This window comes from Talpa europaea (assembly GCF_964194135.1).
Source record: "Talpa europaea genome assembly, chromosome: 6".
NCBI lineage: Eukaryota > Metazoa > Chordata > Mammalia > Eulipotyphla > Talpidae > Talpa > Talpa europaea.
Window position 1 is genome coordinate 122,332,163 of NC_140072.1, and position 17,989 is coordinate 122,350,151.

The window sequence follows — 17,989 nt, forward strand, 5'->3', positions numbered from 1 at the left end:
ATGGCAAGAAGAAAATAATCTAAGACAAGCATTACAACATTTGTGTCCTCACAGAGACATACCAGCTCTAAGCCTAGTACTTTGGAGTAATAATGTTGCTGCTGCAGCTACATCATAACTGTATCATAACTGTTGTATCATAACTGTTTTCATTTTTTTATTTTTTTAAGATTTATTTATTTATGCATACCTGGGGTAAAGGTCAGAGGTTTGGGTGTGGGGGTGAGAGGATTTACCAGAGACAGAGTGGAGAACAGACAGGTGGTTTGACTGAAATACACTGCTGATGGGAGCAGCAGGCAAGACAGGAGAGGTCTGCTGTGCCATGTGGGTCAGCTCCCTGACCAGATATCGAACTCGTGCTGCAGTGGCTGCTAATAGCTTCATAGTGCTGAGACTTAACCCCTTGTGCCACCATAAGTTTGCCAGAGGAACTGGTTCACACTCTTTGGGAGTAAGTAAAAGACCAAAATTAAATTTATAGAATCTTGACCAAGTGTCCTTATGTTAGATTGTTAATTCATTTGCATACTATTTCTGTGTTAGCGCCATATTAATTTCCAAAAAATAATAAAAGTTACTACTCATACAAGTTAAAGAGCTATTTGAGGTCATTTTGCTCTTTCTCTCTATTTTCTCTTTATTTTAAAAGCATATTTATTCTGATATTATTTGATAGGGTTTAATTAATTTTATCAATTTTGTTACAGATCAAAAATGTTTTTATTAATTTCTATTAATCTAAATTTCATTTGGTCTTTGTTTTCACTCCTTTTATATCTTTGGTTCTCCTCACTTAATGCTACTATGTTTCTTTACAGAAGGATTGAAAATGTACAGATAGTCAGCAGAAATGCCTGTTTGCCAATGCAAGAATCAGAAGAATCTACCTTGTATCTGTCCACCAGTTATTCCCAACTTCCCTTGGAAAGAAAGTAAGCAACTCATCACCTTTGTTTCTTTGTTTCTTAGGATTTTCTGACTCCAAGAAACACTTGACTTTCAAACTTTATATCCTAGCTGCAAACATTTACTGTTAAATTCATTTTCCATGTAATTTTAATTTTCATGGATACAAATCAGCCAATAAAGGACATTTTGTAATAACCACTAATTTCAAATCTTTCTACTAGGAATTTATTATACTTTGGGCATAATAATATTTCAAAATAGGGGCCTCCCTGGTTGCACAGGCAGTTGAGCACAGCGCTGTGAAGCTGTCCTCAGCCTCTACAGTTGAGGGTCCCACATGGCACAGCAGACCCCTCCTGCCGCGCCTGCTGCTCCCCTCAGCAGTGTATTTCAGTCAGTCTGCCTGTTCTACTCCCCACTCTGTCTTTGGTGAATTCTCTCACCCACCCGTGCATCTGGCCTGTACCCCAGTTCTTGTATAAATAAAAAAATTAAAAAAACTAATAGTTCAAAATAGGTGCTAATTCTCTCCTCTTTCTCACCCTTTCCTTTTATTTCTTCCCATCGCCTTCCTACATTTTTCTCTTTTGACTTCTTCCATCCCTCCTCTCTATTCCTTCCTCTAGTCCTTCCCTCCCTTCCTTAATACTTTCTTTCCTCCCTTCTACCCACTTCTTCATTCAGTCCTTTACTATTTTAATCATAATGCAGAATGTTCTGGGTACCCCAACTCTGGTGTGGAGGGAAAATGAACAAGCCACATTCACAAGCTCCAAATTATATGCAACATTATACTGCAGGAGGTTCAAGTCCCTCTTTTTAGATAAAAGATTTAGCAATGGGCCTCCAGTCTTTTCATCATTTTGGGTATTATCTTTCTCTAGCATCAACAAATCTTTGGATTTGGACAATTCAGAGCCAAAAGAGCCTCCTATAAAAATAGTTACGTTCTCGGTGCCTATGACCCTGTTTATGCCTATATAGATGGGATTCAGGATTTTGTTTGGCAGATCATTTCTCACAGAGTAAGATGTGTTTGGGCTGCTTCTAGAGTTTGAAACCTCACTTTGATTACTTAATAAGCACATTGTCTAACTATTCTTGGGACTCTATTTTGAGTAAACATTTTCTTACTTCCTTTCTTTTTGTCATAAATATATTTAAAATATGTTAGAATGTTGTTTTCCTTTTATTCTGGAAATATCTTCATTCTCTCCTCTATTTTACATGAAATAAATATATAAAGGAGAACAGTAAGAAATGATTTTATAACTATATGTACTTTTTATATCTGAAATCAGGACTGTAAGGATTTAAGTGGAATCGATTATATACCTCAACATTAAAATAATAATAAATATCCTAATCTGAAACAGATTATTTTGTATTATAAAAGAAATATTGGAATGTCCATCCCAGGAATATTTTAGAAGGTATTGAATATCAAAATAAAAAAGAATGCACTTTATGCCGAGAAACTTTTATAGGATACTTTTATAAGATACTTTTATAAGATACTTTTCTTGCTTTCCAAGCATTGAATTTATGTCCCGGGATATTTATGTGTAAGGTAAACTTTGGAAACCATATTATTCTCTAAACATCTGAAAATATTTGCATTGGTAGCAATAAATTTATGTTTGTGCCCTGTGAAACTAAGTAACACGCAAAGCAATTCCTTTTTTTTATTTCATCTCTTGTAGCAGGTTGCTACAGACAGAAGTATTTATTTTAGTTAGTGATTGCTTTTACATGCTATGTGAAAAAATATTTAAAATATGTATCATAGAATCAAGAAATTTATTTTGAGCTTTTAAAGGAATATATATATATATATATATATATATACATATTTTGCTATCTAAAAGCAGAACTCTTCAACCACGTTTAATGTGTGTTTTTCATTTTTGCTGCTGGCAGACCACAAGTCTGTCATAGGAGTTGTCATTAAAAATCTGCAGAAAAGATTTAGTGTTCTGTCTTCTTGGACTATAAATTAAAGAAATCTTGCCCACGCCTTTTATGTAGCTATAGTGAAACTTTAACTAATGTTTACAATTCTGAAATAAACTTTCATATCTCACAAACAATACCAATGACAAGTTTTACTTTTCAATACTAGCACAGTGAAAAATAAAACAGTTTTTTGTAGGTCACTATGACCAGGATTCTGCCCATTTTTCTCTCTCATCTTCCATAGCAATTTAAACACTCCTCTGATAAATTATTTCTACATCCTGGAACACTAGTTTTACCTTATATGACTTGAGTTTTGAAAATACATTGTTTCATAATTGCGATAGTGTCTTCCCCAATGTTCACATGGAATATTAGCTTTTACCATTCAAATTTATTCTTGGGCTTGACATCTTTTCTGCAATCTGCTTACAATTTATTTGGACTTTTTTTTTAAGATTTATTTATTTATATAAGCACTGGGCACCGTCAGAAGCACAGGAGGGTAAGAAAATTCACCATAGCCAGAGCAGGGAGCAGAACAGGCAGAAGGACCGCAGTACACTGCTGAGGGGAGCAGCGGGTGGCAGGAGAGGTCCCTGCGCCATGCGGGACCCTCCTCCGGTGGCCGGAGATCGAACCAGCTCTGCAGAGGCTGCGGGCAGCCCCGCAGCCCAGCGCTCAACCACTGCGCCACCAGGGAGGCCCTATTTGGACATTTTTAATTTTACTCTGTGCCTCTTTTTGGCTATTATAGACTTTATCACATGGATTTGTAAACTTGCATTGTTATTTATTATTGTATTATATATATTGTAATATATTATAACAATAATTTATATTGTTATATTTTCTTGGGCTTTTTGATAACATGAGAATATCACATATTTCTCTGAATGCACAATTTCTTGAATAAATCGCTCCAAACACTAAGTGTTCAATATATGCATAACTAGTCTGACTTTGTTAAATGAAGAGAATGCTGTTATGAAACAAGAGATATACAGAAATCATATAGTACTTCTTGTAAATCTTTGTCATTGAACTAGCTAATCATGATAGAATGCTCACACATTTTTGTACCATAAGTAAAATTTCTTCCAAATATTCTAACAGAATAATTCTAGTGTCCTCTTATTTGTGGGACTTGCCAACTCACATTATAATGTCATGATCATATTTTCTTTTCTCCATAATATACTTACTTTTGGGGGATTCCCAACTCCAAGCAAGTGAATGATGTCCTGATTGGACTCTAACCGCATTTGCAAACTGATGAGATTTCAGGCTCCTTGAATTACAACTCCGGGTATGCCATGAAGCAGATATCCTGAGAAGGGGGCAGTGCTAGTAACTAGGGACAGAACTGAGCAATCAGGTGGACCTTTGAAACAAGGAGGGCAGGTGGGCCCCACTCTCTTGCTTCTTCAGCTCCTCTACCCTGTACTCTGATACTGCCATTAAGACAGAGGGCATCAAATCACATGATGACCAATACATTCTCTCTCTCTCCCAAATGCCTTTGTAAAAAACAAACAAACAAGGGTCTCCCCGGTGGCGCAGTGGTTGAGCGTTGGGTTGCGAAGCTGCCCGCAGCCTCTGCAGTGCCGGTTCAATCCCCGGCTGCTCCCCGGCCACCGGAGGAGGGTCCCACATGGCGCGCAGACCTCTCCTGCCGCCCGCTGCTCCCCTCAGCAGTGTACTTCGGTCCTTCTGCCTGCTCTGCTCCCCGCTCTGGCTCTGGTGAATTCTCTCACCCTCCCGCGCCTCTGACTGTACCCAGTGCTTGTATAAATAAATAAATAAATAAATAAATATTAAAAAAAAAAAAACAAAAAAAAAAAACAAAAAAAACCACCTTTTAAAAAAAAAACTCCTCTCTCCTCTCTTCATATCTGCTTTTTGACTTTTGTTTAAAATTCTTAACCATATAGTATAGAAATCACAAAAAAAGTCAGGGCACCTTCTTTTTTATCTCTGAGGTTTTACACTTAAAATCCCAGTGCAGTTATTTCTTCTTTCTTTATGAATCTCATATCAATTATCTGTAGCAAAATCACCATGATCTTCCTTAAATTAGTTGTTAAATTAATCTTACTTCAACAACTGTACATTTCTAAATAAGTTAAAAATTACCTTAAATGTATCACAAAAGTCAGGTGTATAAAGATCATCAATAATCCCTAGTGGTTAACTAAAGGAGTGGGAGAGAGAGAGAGAGAAATGTATTCCATACTCATCAGCCTCCTTCATTGTTGGGAGTAGCTGATAAAATACGAGATTGTTTATTTTTTCCATTTCCTAGCTTGTAGATAAACTTTACAAATCAAGAAAATAGTAATAATTTGGATGACCCTTTCTACTTCTCTATATACATAGGTGAAGTTAAGCATTTCTACAGGAGAATTCCATTAGAAAATTAAATTTGATTTGATCATGAGACAGCTGTTTTCAAGTACACAGATATCAAGGTAAGTGATCCAAACAAAGACTAACAAATGAATTCACACATTATGAGGGTTTTATTAAAACCTCTCTTTAATCCAATGGCTTTTGTCTTCTTACTGCTTAATATTTATTTTTTTTACATCATTGTTCATTTTTTTAATTTTTTTTTATATTCCCCATACAATTGCAACCCCCTTATTTTGACCCCAACCCTTCCTTTCCCCGCCGCCCCCCCCCATAGTGTGTGTCTCTGGTTCATAGTTGTTTGTTGATTTTGATTTTTTCTTTCTTATAGTTATTCTTTTTCCTGGTCCCTTATTTAGGTTTTCTAGATTCCTGCTATGAATGAGACCATCCGGTATTTTTCCTTTTCATTCTGGCTTATTTTGCTGAGCATGATCACTTCCAGCTCCATCCATGTTGCTGCAAATTGGATGTGTTTATCTTTTTTGAACGCTGAGTAATATTCCATGGTGTATATGTACCACATCTTCTTGATCCCTGACTGCTTAATATTTAAAAGGAAATATTGAAAATCCTGCTCATTTATACATCAGACTTTATAGTCATGAAAACTAAATCTTACATTTTTTTGTTTGTTTTTAATATATCCTTGTCAATACAGGAGGTTTCACTATGATTTCTAATTCTGATTCTAAGGACAATGCCAGAGATGGACCGCTGTGTTAACATTACTATCCCTTTCCATGCTCATCAGCCTTCTTCATTGTTGGGGGTAGCTGATAATGAATTATTCCTTTTCCTCCTCTTAAATCTATTGAAATCCCTAAATGAACTCATTTATCTATGTTTATAAATGATAAGTGGAAACCAATATGAGCCAGATAGTCAAAATAACAGATAACTACATCAAGACATGTATTTTAAGTATATTCATTATCTTAAAGCAAAGGTTGACCTACTATGAACATATGGAGATTCATAGCAGAAAAATAAAGCCAAATATATATTATAAAACTCAAAATATAACATCTGATATAATTATTTCACTAACTGAAAGTTATAACAACCTGGTGATTGCATGGAAAATAGTCATTATCCTCTAAGACATAGCACAGTAAACAGTTGACATTGAACAAATGAGAATGGAAAAAAGGAAATAAATTTTCCTTTTAAAAAATAAGATATATAAGAATACTAATTATCTTTGTGAAAAATATAAGTCATACCTTACTAATTATCTTTGTGAAAAATATAAGTCATACCTCATATAATTTGAATGAATATGAATACACATTGATGATTAATAACTGGGGTTTCACAAATTTAGTGAGAAACATTGACGATCAATGTATAATTAAATAGATAAGAAAGCCTAAAGTAAAATTTATGTAATGATACCTCATCAAGAAACATTATTGACAAATGGAAGAAATTCAAATTTATTGTAGAGGGAAAAAATGTTAAACATAATCAGTGGGGAAAAAAGGGCAAATTACCTGAAACGATTTACTATAATAACTGACTCCTAGTTAGAAACAACAGAAGGTAGAACAGTGAAATAACATTAAAATAATCCTGAAATTATATTCTTACCATCATCACTGCTTTAACATTGTCCCCACAAAAAAAATTTTGAGATAAACAAATGCAGAAAAAATGCATTACCAGTAGAACCGCACTATAAAAAAGGCTAAAGATAAATAACACCATTTAGAAACTCATAGTCATAGGTTGGAATAGACACAAAATGCAATAAAAGGAACCAGAAGTATAAAAGTTATAGTAAATAATAACTGCAATGTGCAGTAATAGCATGGCAAATAGTAACATCTTAACAACATTTTTGTTTAAATTTAAATATCTAGCAACCATTACAAAAATAATATTTTTATATTACACATTTCTTAAATTTACTAAGTGTACAATGATCATATTCTGATTATTAAAGCATGTGTATTATAACCCATTGAACAACATCTATAAAAGTAATCAATGGGTTGTAGTAAAAACAAACAAAAAAGTAAACAATTGCATGTGTTGATTTTAATGTATGTACATAGTATATACCGAGAAATAATTGTTTTAGGAAAATGTTTTCTCTTCTGAGTTGAGTTAAATTTTACTCTCTCCAATTATTTGTTTTTGGACAAATGTGTGACTGTGCAGAGAACTACTCTTACCACTCAGAAAAATAGTGTATACCAGTTTAAAAGGTGAGGAAGTCGGAAGACATATATTTGACAAAGTATGTTAATTTTTTTGACATCTTTGAATCCTATCATGCAGGTAACTAGTGATTTTTGCTAAAACCAACCAATCAGCCAACCAACCAACCAAAAGACTTGAGGGATTAGAATGACTGACCTTGGGCATAGGATAGTTAAAAGAAAATTATTAGTTAGTGTTGAGTAAATCCACTTCAATCTGAGATATCCATATAATGTGAAACAAATAGGCAACTCTTATTCATCTTTATCCTCCTTACTTGATGTTTATGTTTCTATCAGTGGAGAAAACCTCTTTGAAATGATGTTTTAGTTCTTTACTTACCAGTGAGGACAGTGTATATATTTCTTTTCAAGACATCCTGAATCAATTATCTATCATCAATTAAAACTCAAGTGACCAATTAAACATCACTTGGATAAACTATTTTGGAAAAAAAAAAAGAATGGAAAATAATAGCTCAATATGTTTTTAGACTTACCATTCCCTAAAGTAATGGAACTCTGCAATTTTCATGTATCACAAAACCATTCAACAGAATTTAAAATATTCATATTAATTTCTTATTTTCAAAAATATACAATAAAGGTATAAAAATGTTTACACACAAACTGAGTGTGTATAGAATGTTTCACCAGAAAAGAAAATTAATTTATAAAGAGAAATAATGAATTAACTAAAATTCAGTAAAACAAATTTAAACTTGAACTTTATAATAACTTCCTCTGTTGTCTACTTCACTGGAAATGCATAAATCCTAGAAATGAGAGAGTAAATATTCAAGTAATCATGACATATATATTTATGTATGTATGTATATACATATATATATAGATATTAAAGTCATCCTGACATATATGTGTACATATATGTGTATATATATATGTAAATGTATACATATACATGTATACATGTATCTGTATATACATATATACATATGTCAGGATGACTTGAATATCTATACATATATGTATGTCAGGATGACTTGAATATCTATATATCTATATTCATAGATTTGAGAGTTTTTTAAACAAATATGTGCCATTTGGTGTTTAATTTCATATGCTAGCATAATACAACTTCCTGTTTTTAATAAAATGCCTTATAAAAAGGTTCAGAAATTCTGTGGACATCAAATACCTCCTAAACTAAGTACTTTTATGAACTGAGTGTAAATGAATCAAAAACATGTGGCAATCATTTCCTGTAAATGACATGCACATGGTGAAAGCATAAAAGAAGAAAGTCCTGGGCAGAATTCATGTAAACATAGCCTCCGGATTTCTAATGTAGACATTGCTTTTCCTGGTACTGAAAAAATATGGACCAACACAAAATACTGCTGCTCCTCTTTCTATTTTTAAGTTCTGTTTACTCAAGACTGGCCAAATAGTGGATGTGATTTCTTTTGTATTTCCATTTCATCAAAGCACTGTTCTTTATAGATCGGGCCCCTATAAAACAAGAGTCCCCAGTCATTTTCTTCCTCTATAGTATAGCCATCATCAGGACATGAAAAGAAACTCAATGTGTGAGCATGGTATGGAGTGTGAAAGACATTTAGGGTAGAAAATGTCCTTGCTATTACAGGATACAAAATTTGGGAAGAAAATGCATTATAAAATTCTTCCTGTGGTAAATTATTTTCCCCTCTGCGAAAGGAGTGACTCTCGACATACCACCTCATTTATTCTTTCCCCAAAGGAATAATTTTGAAAGTGCTATAAAATCAAAATGGGCATGAGCTCTTGAGACTCAACATTGAGTTCTCTCCCTATCCCACTGATGTATCCAATTTAATATTTTAATCCTGGAACAAAAATTATTAGTGGCCAATAGTTGAAACCTTTTCACTACATTTTATTTTTTGAAAGATTTTAATAACTTCTCTCTTGAGTCTGCCCTGAAAGGTACCATTTTGCCTAGCATAGTATTTTAATTTTGAACAACATAATTGAGAAATAGGGAAGTAGGACTGACTACATCATTTGAGAAGAAGTGCAAAATGAAAATGTGGGACTTGTTAAAAAAAAGTTATTAAAATTTAAGGATGATAATAGCAGAATATTACATCAAGTGTCACCCTTATTAATGTGGGGTCCTGGGCAAGTGGTCACATTTTATGAAGCCCCACCCTGACAAAAATCAGAAAGAAAGGCAAAAGAATGAGTTTTGGAAGATTCTTTAGGTGATCTGAGTGGTCTTTTTTTAATAAAAAATTTAGGTAAGAGATATAAAGAGGATTTTATATCATTATGTGGTATGGGATTTTTAAGAACTAAACTATAAGTAGTTTGATTTCTTTATTTTTTTGATTAATACTTCTGATTGCTGAACTGGAGACCTTCCCCACAACACTCCTCTAGATCTGAAAAGGATAATAATTTTATAGCAAAAATAACTTGTAACTGAAATATTTGTTAAATTTGATGCCAAATTATTCTCATAATGGTTGCAATTCATTTTACATTTTGTTACAGAATGTTGAGTTCAAATAAAACAAATTTACACTTAGAAAAATTTCTGTACTCGCAGTGATTATAGGACACAGGGACCTTACACTTTGATGTAGTTTCACGGTTAAGGAGTACTCAAACCCTTTTATCTTGAAGGTGTCTTAAAGTGTGCTTACCCATGTTTCCATGCCAACCGTAAGTCTATATTTTTAATCATTTGTCTTAAAGTCATAACTGCTTAAGTGAAATTTTCTGAATTAAATAAGCAAAACAGGACACTAGCTAATTGACTGATTAATTGTGGATAATCATTATATACAATTCAAAATTACCAATATTCCAAGTATCACATTTTAAAGATACTGGATTTCATGGATTTACTCTATCATAATAACCTGTTTTCAATAAATAATTTTTTCAAATAAGATAGGGCTATTAGGCATATGGTAATCAACTAAACATAGAATAAATATTACTTTGAATAAAATGTCTTGGTAAAATTCAGACTAAATTTATTTTTGTTAGAGACTACCTTTGCCAGGAGTTGTACTATGTTTTTACCTTAGTTGTCTCATTTATTTCTAACCTCAAGCCAGAAATTTAAGCAATCCAGATTATACCACCAACCCTGAGGTAGATTAAAGACTACATAACAAGTTTACAAAGAGAGTTAGCAGAGAGTAAGGACTCAAAAGTCTGGTATTCTGTTTTAAGACGCATATCTATTTAAGACATGCATATTATAAAGTATGAGAATGAATTTGTGGACAAATATTAACCTAGAAAGAAATTTGGATTCCATTAAGGCAGTCTTTTCATCAGATATTTCATTTGTTTTGTTAATAATGGTTATTCAAAACACTAAAAATGCAATCCATAAAACAATAGTTTCGTATGCACAGTTTCATAGGACAACAAACCTATGTTTAAATGAATATAAAGTACTAGTAAATTTTGAAAATGAAATATATAAGCATGAACAAATACAAACCCCTCCTACTCTAAATGTCACTTTAAGTAAGCTTGCAGAAGAAATAAATGAGCACTTTTTCTTCTAACTTTGTGCTTTTCAAAACTTCTTGTATTATTCCAGTTGATTCATTTATCATACTTTGAAATATATATTCATGGTTAATTAGTTGTGGATCAAACATTGGGGACAGTAAAACGTCTTGCAAAACAATCAGTTTTTTGATGCCATGCTCAAAGTATGTAACACATTTTCTCCATTATTTATTCTTTAAGTACATAAATTAAATATATTGTGAAGTATTCTCAATTAACATGTAGTATGTACATTTCTCAAACGAGTTTTGCTCAAATACTTTATGTATATCAGTAATCTTGTATTTGAACATCTATTATATCGAATGTTTTATGCTAGAAAATGGGTCAATGAACACGATATAGACAAGACAAAAATAAAATGTAATGCTCACAGTAATGATATAGAAATAAATAGCAAACACAAAACAGTGATTTCATTAAAAATAAAAATAACAAAGACAAAGTGACCCAGGAAAAACTGTACCAGAGTTATCAATGGAGGTTTCACAAGCATCCTTGGGCTTAATATTAGTATTGTTTGCAAAGGAAATATGATAGTAAGTGAAGAAAATGAAAGCTAATTTTCCAGAGAGAAGAAACTATGTGATTCAGTGTGAAGGATTGAGTGAACAGGAAATTGCACCTGGTGGTTGAACAACCTGTATTCATTTAAAGTGGAATGGTGTACAGTGATAATGAGGACTAATTTGGCTCACATGGAGGATTCTTGTTAGACTAATTACTGCTTTTATATATTTAAGGAAAGTTTTGATGTATTAAAGTTTTTATATATTATATATAATTATGCATTTAATAGTATATATTATATATCATATTTATATGATATATTGAAGATTATATATATTAAAAGAAAGTGATATAGTTGCATTATTAAAAGCTGGTATTTTTAAAACAATTCAACGGTAAATGTAAAGAGAGGGTGGGGTGAAAAATTTGGACACTGCAGCTCTTTGTTCTAGAATAAAAGCCAATGGGATTAAAAATAGAATGAGCTGTTGAGCAGAGCTGTGAATTGAACAATACAGGGAGAGAGGATACAAATAGGAAAGAAAAAAAAATAACAGTGAAAAACAGAATGTTATTAGAGGTTGGGGCACATATTACCTGGAATGACTGGAAAAATGGTAATAGAATTGTCTGAATTAAGACCTCATCATTGCCACCCCATCATTAACATCCTGAGCACACTTTATTTTGCTTTTGCTTTTTCATTTTTACTGGTATGTATGTTAGCAGCCAGCACTTACAAAAGCATAATCTTAATAGCTTTATCTCCTCAGATAGTTTGATTAACTGTTCTCATATATACATGGATTTTTTAATCATCTGTGTGGTGTTTAAGGAGCCTATAGAAATAAGAAATATCAACATTCAGACAAATATAGTTCAGTTGAAGCTTGAAAGACATCATGAAAAGAATCTGGTGCATACCTCAATTTTTCCTAAGTTGCCCACAAGTAAGCCATGTGCAGCAGCCACCCCTAAGATGACAGCAGAAGGCAATCATGTATGATGAAAGTTTCCATAGGCATTCTCCAGTAATATAGACAGTGAACATCTGGCAGCTCATTCTGTGAGAAAGGATCCCTATTAAAGATCCTAAAACAGCCATCAGCCAAAACCATTATTTGTTCTCATCACTTCTCTATATTTTCAAAATTGGAAGAAGAATGATAGGTTGTGCTGTGGATTCCTTCTATTGTCATGTGTGAGTCATCCTCTGACTCCACTAGTGGATCAGCCTTGGAGGGAAAAAAAGGGGTTTTTGTAGACTAAAAATAGTCATAGACCTTCTTCCATAGACTAAGAGTGTGACATCCACCCCACTCTCCTGAATTCTGCCCCTTGCCTTCTCATGTGACTCAACAGCACATTCACCCTTCACTTGGATGAGGATATTCTCATTCTCCAGTGAAGCCAGATAGGTAGGACTACTCTTTTGTACTTCATTGATGAATGAACCTGTGGATCCTAAACCCAATTTAGGTGAACCACTTTCGCCTTTAACCAGCCTGAAAAGTTTAGACTTTGATCTTGTACTTTCTCTAATATCTGAACTTGAGAACTCCAGAGGAGCAGGAATAAGAGCTGGAGCTTCTTTGACCAAACGATTATCCAGTTCTTGAATTTGATAGTGGAGAATTGGAGAAAAATGAGCCAGTTCAAATAAGTTGGCTGTCTTCTTTTTCTACCACCAACAATGCTAGGCATTTACACCACATTCTTATGCCACAGACTGACCATTGACAGTAAAATCATGCTATTGTTCTTCAAACCAAACTCCTCTGCTGAACTTTATGACCTTGAAGGTTTAACCCTTCTGTTCTATTCTGGCTATTACTTCTGTTCTTCATCTCCGTAAACCTGGGCTGCTTGGGTAACAGTTTTAAACTTGTCTCTCTCTTGAATTGTATTTTCTGCTCATTATTGCACTTCTCAGTTTCCATGTTCACACTAGGAACATGATATGGCTTCCTGACTTTTTCACCTTTTCAACCACTTCCTCGTGACTGGCATTTTCTACATTCTCTCCATTCATGTCAATTAAGTGGTTATCTGGCAGAACACCAGCTTTTATAGCCACACCTTGAGGTGTTATATCGAGTCATGTACACACCCTATTTAACGGGCAGTTTTCTTTTCTTTTTTTTAGATCTATTTATTTTTATGCATATAAGAACTGGGGTGTAAGCCAGAGGTGTGGGGGGTAAGATGATTCACTGAGAGAGTGGGGAGCAGAACAGGCAGATGCACTGAAATACACTGTTGACGGGAGCAGCGGGTGAGACAGGAGAGGTCTGTTGCGCCATGTGGGTCAGCTCCCTGCCTGGCCAGGGTATCGAACTCATGCTGCAGTGGCTGGCAGTAGCTTGATAGCACTGTCTTTAACCCCTGAGCCACCAGGGAGGCTCTACCTGGGACAGATTTCGTAAAGTCATAGTTTCTCCTTTCCTTCACCAGGTAGCAGATCCATAGTTTGGTCCAAGTGTGTAGTCCTCCATTCTTCAGAGGGGATGTTTCTTGTCATTCATAGTCTGACCACACTTGAATTCAAAATGATAACACAAGACACAACTGAAACTCTCCATCAAGCATTTGAGGGGTCAGAGGAGAGAGGAGCATGGGATGCTAAGAGAGGAATCACTCGTGAACAAATTCGAGTGCTAAAACTTTTCATTGTGGGGTAAGCTTACCATTAATAAGTGAGAACAGAAATCTATGCTTAAGCCCCAAAGCAGTGAAACATGGCTAGTGAAATAAAAAGTGTAAGAAAAAAATACTGTAGAGATTGTGGGGCAGTCTCTGGGGTCTGGTTAACTGGGTTCCAACTGAGATGCTACCACCTCTTAGAATATAGCCTTAGACTGGAAATAATACAAATTACTGGAAATACAAATTACTCACTTTATCTGCATCAGGTCTGTCATATCTAAATCAGGGAAAGTATTAGAACACTTGTGGAGTTGAGATTGAGTTTATACACTTCAAAATACACACAAAATTCTTAACAGTTCCAAGATTGTGTTAAAAAGCTCAATAAATTCCCAGTAATTAAAAATGAAAAGAATTTCAAAAAGGGACAGTGTATTTAATGAAATTGGTAGAAAGTGAAAACTTATTCTTTCAAAATCATAATGTAATTTTTCAGTTTTTCTAACTAGCCCTCAAACTTCGACCACATTTATAAATTCCTTTTTGAAAAAGAAGCATGAGGAGTCAATAATTGGCAATGGCACCTAATTATGGGCAGGCAAGGTTGGGCAGCAATTTCAATTATATAATATAATAAGGAACAGCATCATTAAAGATAATTTTTACTCATTTCTTTAGTATTGTTACCTTAGCCCTCAGGATGTAGCACAAGGTACTGTCATTGTCCATTAATTTGGTGCTTCTTTGTACATTGAGCACTACACTACCTGGTTTCATATATATAATTATATATCTGGCTGGATATATGTTTACCTGTATTATGTTTTGAATGTAAAGAATGATCCACATCCCTCTCATGCTTACAGCAATTGATCATATTATAAAATTCATCATTTGCCTAATAAAATATAAAAGAAATAAATTTTTCTTGCATAAACACCAAGACTCATTGAACAATCATTAATAGGGATGTAAGTTCCTGTGGGAAAGATAAAATAAATCATATACATACTAAATAACCATCACATTAATTTGCCAAAAAGTGATACTTCAAACATATACACAGTTTATTTAAAATAGTTCAAAATAGTAAATAAGAAGTAAACATTTTGTTTTGATAAATAGTTATTTGTCTACAAAATGTGAAAAAGTTAAAATAAACAGTTTTTGCTATATTGATTACTTATAACTATTATACACAAATTTTAACTTCACATAATCCTGAGATCCCAAGTTATTATCATTTTATATCCTCAAAAATGATGATGTATGGTCGATGCTTAGAAATGTAAGATGAGTTGCTGCTGCTGATGTTTTTGAACTCGCTATAAACTAATGCTAGAAAAAAATATTTCTAATGTAATTTAAACCTAATGAAACATAAACTAATTTACTTCTATCCAAGTCTTATTTAGTTTGCTGGAGTAAAATTTGGTGATTACCATCAAACATCCATGTATATTTTAATTGCTATTTATGTAAAAATATTAACTGTGTTTAGAAATAAAAGAAAGCAATTAAAATATCGGCGGAGTTTGGCAGAGCAGAGTAGATAGCTATTGTCAGCAATAAACTATCAAACACAGTCAGTAATAGGGAAATGGCTATGGCCCAGTAATCATGTGAAAAAAAGGAATAAGTAATAACTTTCCTTATGAGCTATGACTGCAGAGAAATTTCAATGCTCTTTTTAGTTCATTTGCTATGCAGCATGCAAATTCATATTAATGTATATATGCATATACACCATATTTCTTATATATACTTAATTTATATATATCACCTTTAATATTTTTAGGCAGCTCATTTGAGATATATTTTTAATAAGAAATTAATCCAAATCACAAAACAAATTTCTAAACTCCTCACTTTCTGGCTAACCTCAAAATGGCTGAGTCTAAGGTTTAGAAAATGGCAGAAACTATCTTGAAGAGAAGAGTATTGACTGATTTTGAGTCACAGTTAATTGTTATTTATTTATTTACTTATTTATTTACCTATATCACCAGAACTAAGATTTCTAAACACTTTGGGAAACTTAACCCATAATGATAATTTCATTTATTCTCTGTAAATGCTTTCTTTGCATAGATATTCCACTAATATACTAGCAACTCTCAATGATTTATGGGAAGTTATGCTAAGGAGGTAATGTAATTATGGCCAAGTTTCCTGGAATGCACTTGGGGTTCCAAAATTAACTGATTTTTCCTGGGAAAGCAATATTGTGGCCACATCATTTATACCATAAGGAGTTGATTAGTGGAAAATGCAATGTGAATGTATTGTATGGATCTAGGTTTGGTGGGCAGTGGGTGCCAAGTATTTTAACACCTATGAAGATAAATGATAAAACTCAAATGTATTTATAAAACGATACTATGGGTTATAATGCCATCTGTTGTCGCAATGAAACCACATGCATTGTTGCTTATTGCCTTTTGTGGCTTTTAAAATCACTTGTTTTAGTTTCTAACTGGAATTTTCAATTCTTGGTAAAAACTATTGTGGTTGATACTTTAAGGAATATATCAATATACCAGATCCAGGAGAAAAACTCTTTTATGCTTTTTTCCTTCTGCCTTACTGGCTATCTGCTGTAATTTGGTAGTATTTTCAATTATTACTTGAATTGGGTCCTCAGACTATCATGAAGTCAGAGAAAGACAACCATTTTTAATATTGAATGAATAAAAGATATGTAAATTCAGATCCATTTGTACACACTGGTCATGGAATTAAGAAATTCCTCATTAGAGTGCTATAGTAATATTTACTAGTTTACTTCAGAGACAATTGGAACAACTTTACAAGAATGTATATGGAACCACTGATAAATAATAAAATAAAAAATGAATGGGTGTTAATACCCAGACCAAATAAATAAATAATTAAGAAAAAAATAAAACCAGCATAAATTGAAATACCAGAACTGAATGTTGTAACAAGTGAAGTATATTTTTTAAATTATCATTTACATATAAATAGATCAGAGTGAGTTATCATAAACAAATTTGTTTTGAGCCACAGTATTGAATGGTAATGAGAACATATTCATTCATTAAACAAAGTTATGTTATTATGAAAACAACCTAAGTGCCCAAAGACAGGTAAGAGGATTAAGAAGATATACTATAGGGGCCTCCCCAGTAGCGCAGCGGTTGAGCTCTGGATTGCGAAGCTGCTCGCAGCCTCGGAAGCGCCTGTTCAATCCCCGGCCCTCGTGTGAGGGTCCCACATGGCGCGCAGACCTCTGCTGCCGCCCACTGCTCCTCTCAGCAGTGTACTTCGGTCCTTCTGCCTGCTCTGCTCCCTGCTCTGGCTCTGGTGAATTCTCTCACCCTCCTACGCTTCTCGCCATACCCAGTGCTTGTATAAATAAATAAATAAATATTTAAAAAAAAGATATACTATATATACATAATGGAATACTACAAAGGTATATTTAAAAAGATAAGCATTTGCCATTTGTGGCAAATGGAATGGGAGGGGTAATTCTAAGTAAAATAAGGACAAATACCTTATGGTTTCACTCAAATGTGGACTATAGAGAAACAAAGCAAAGGGTCAGCTAAAGTGAAACCAATAACAAAAACTAGAAATATGACTGCAGAATTGAAGTCTCCAGAGTGGAACAAGAGGGTAGAACAAAGGGAGGACGTAGCACAGTGGACTATGGCGGAGGCTATGGGTGTCTTTGCAGTGGTTATGGTGTGGTAACAACACCCAAATGGGGTGATCCTATACCCCCTAAATCATGTACAATTTGTAAAGCAATATTACTTCAATTAAACTCAATAAATAAT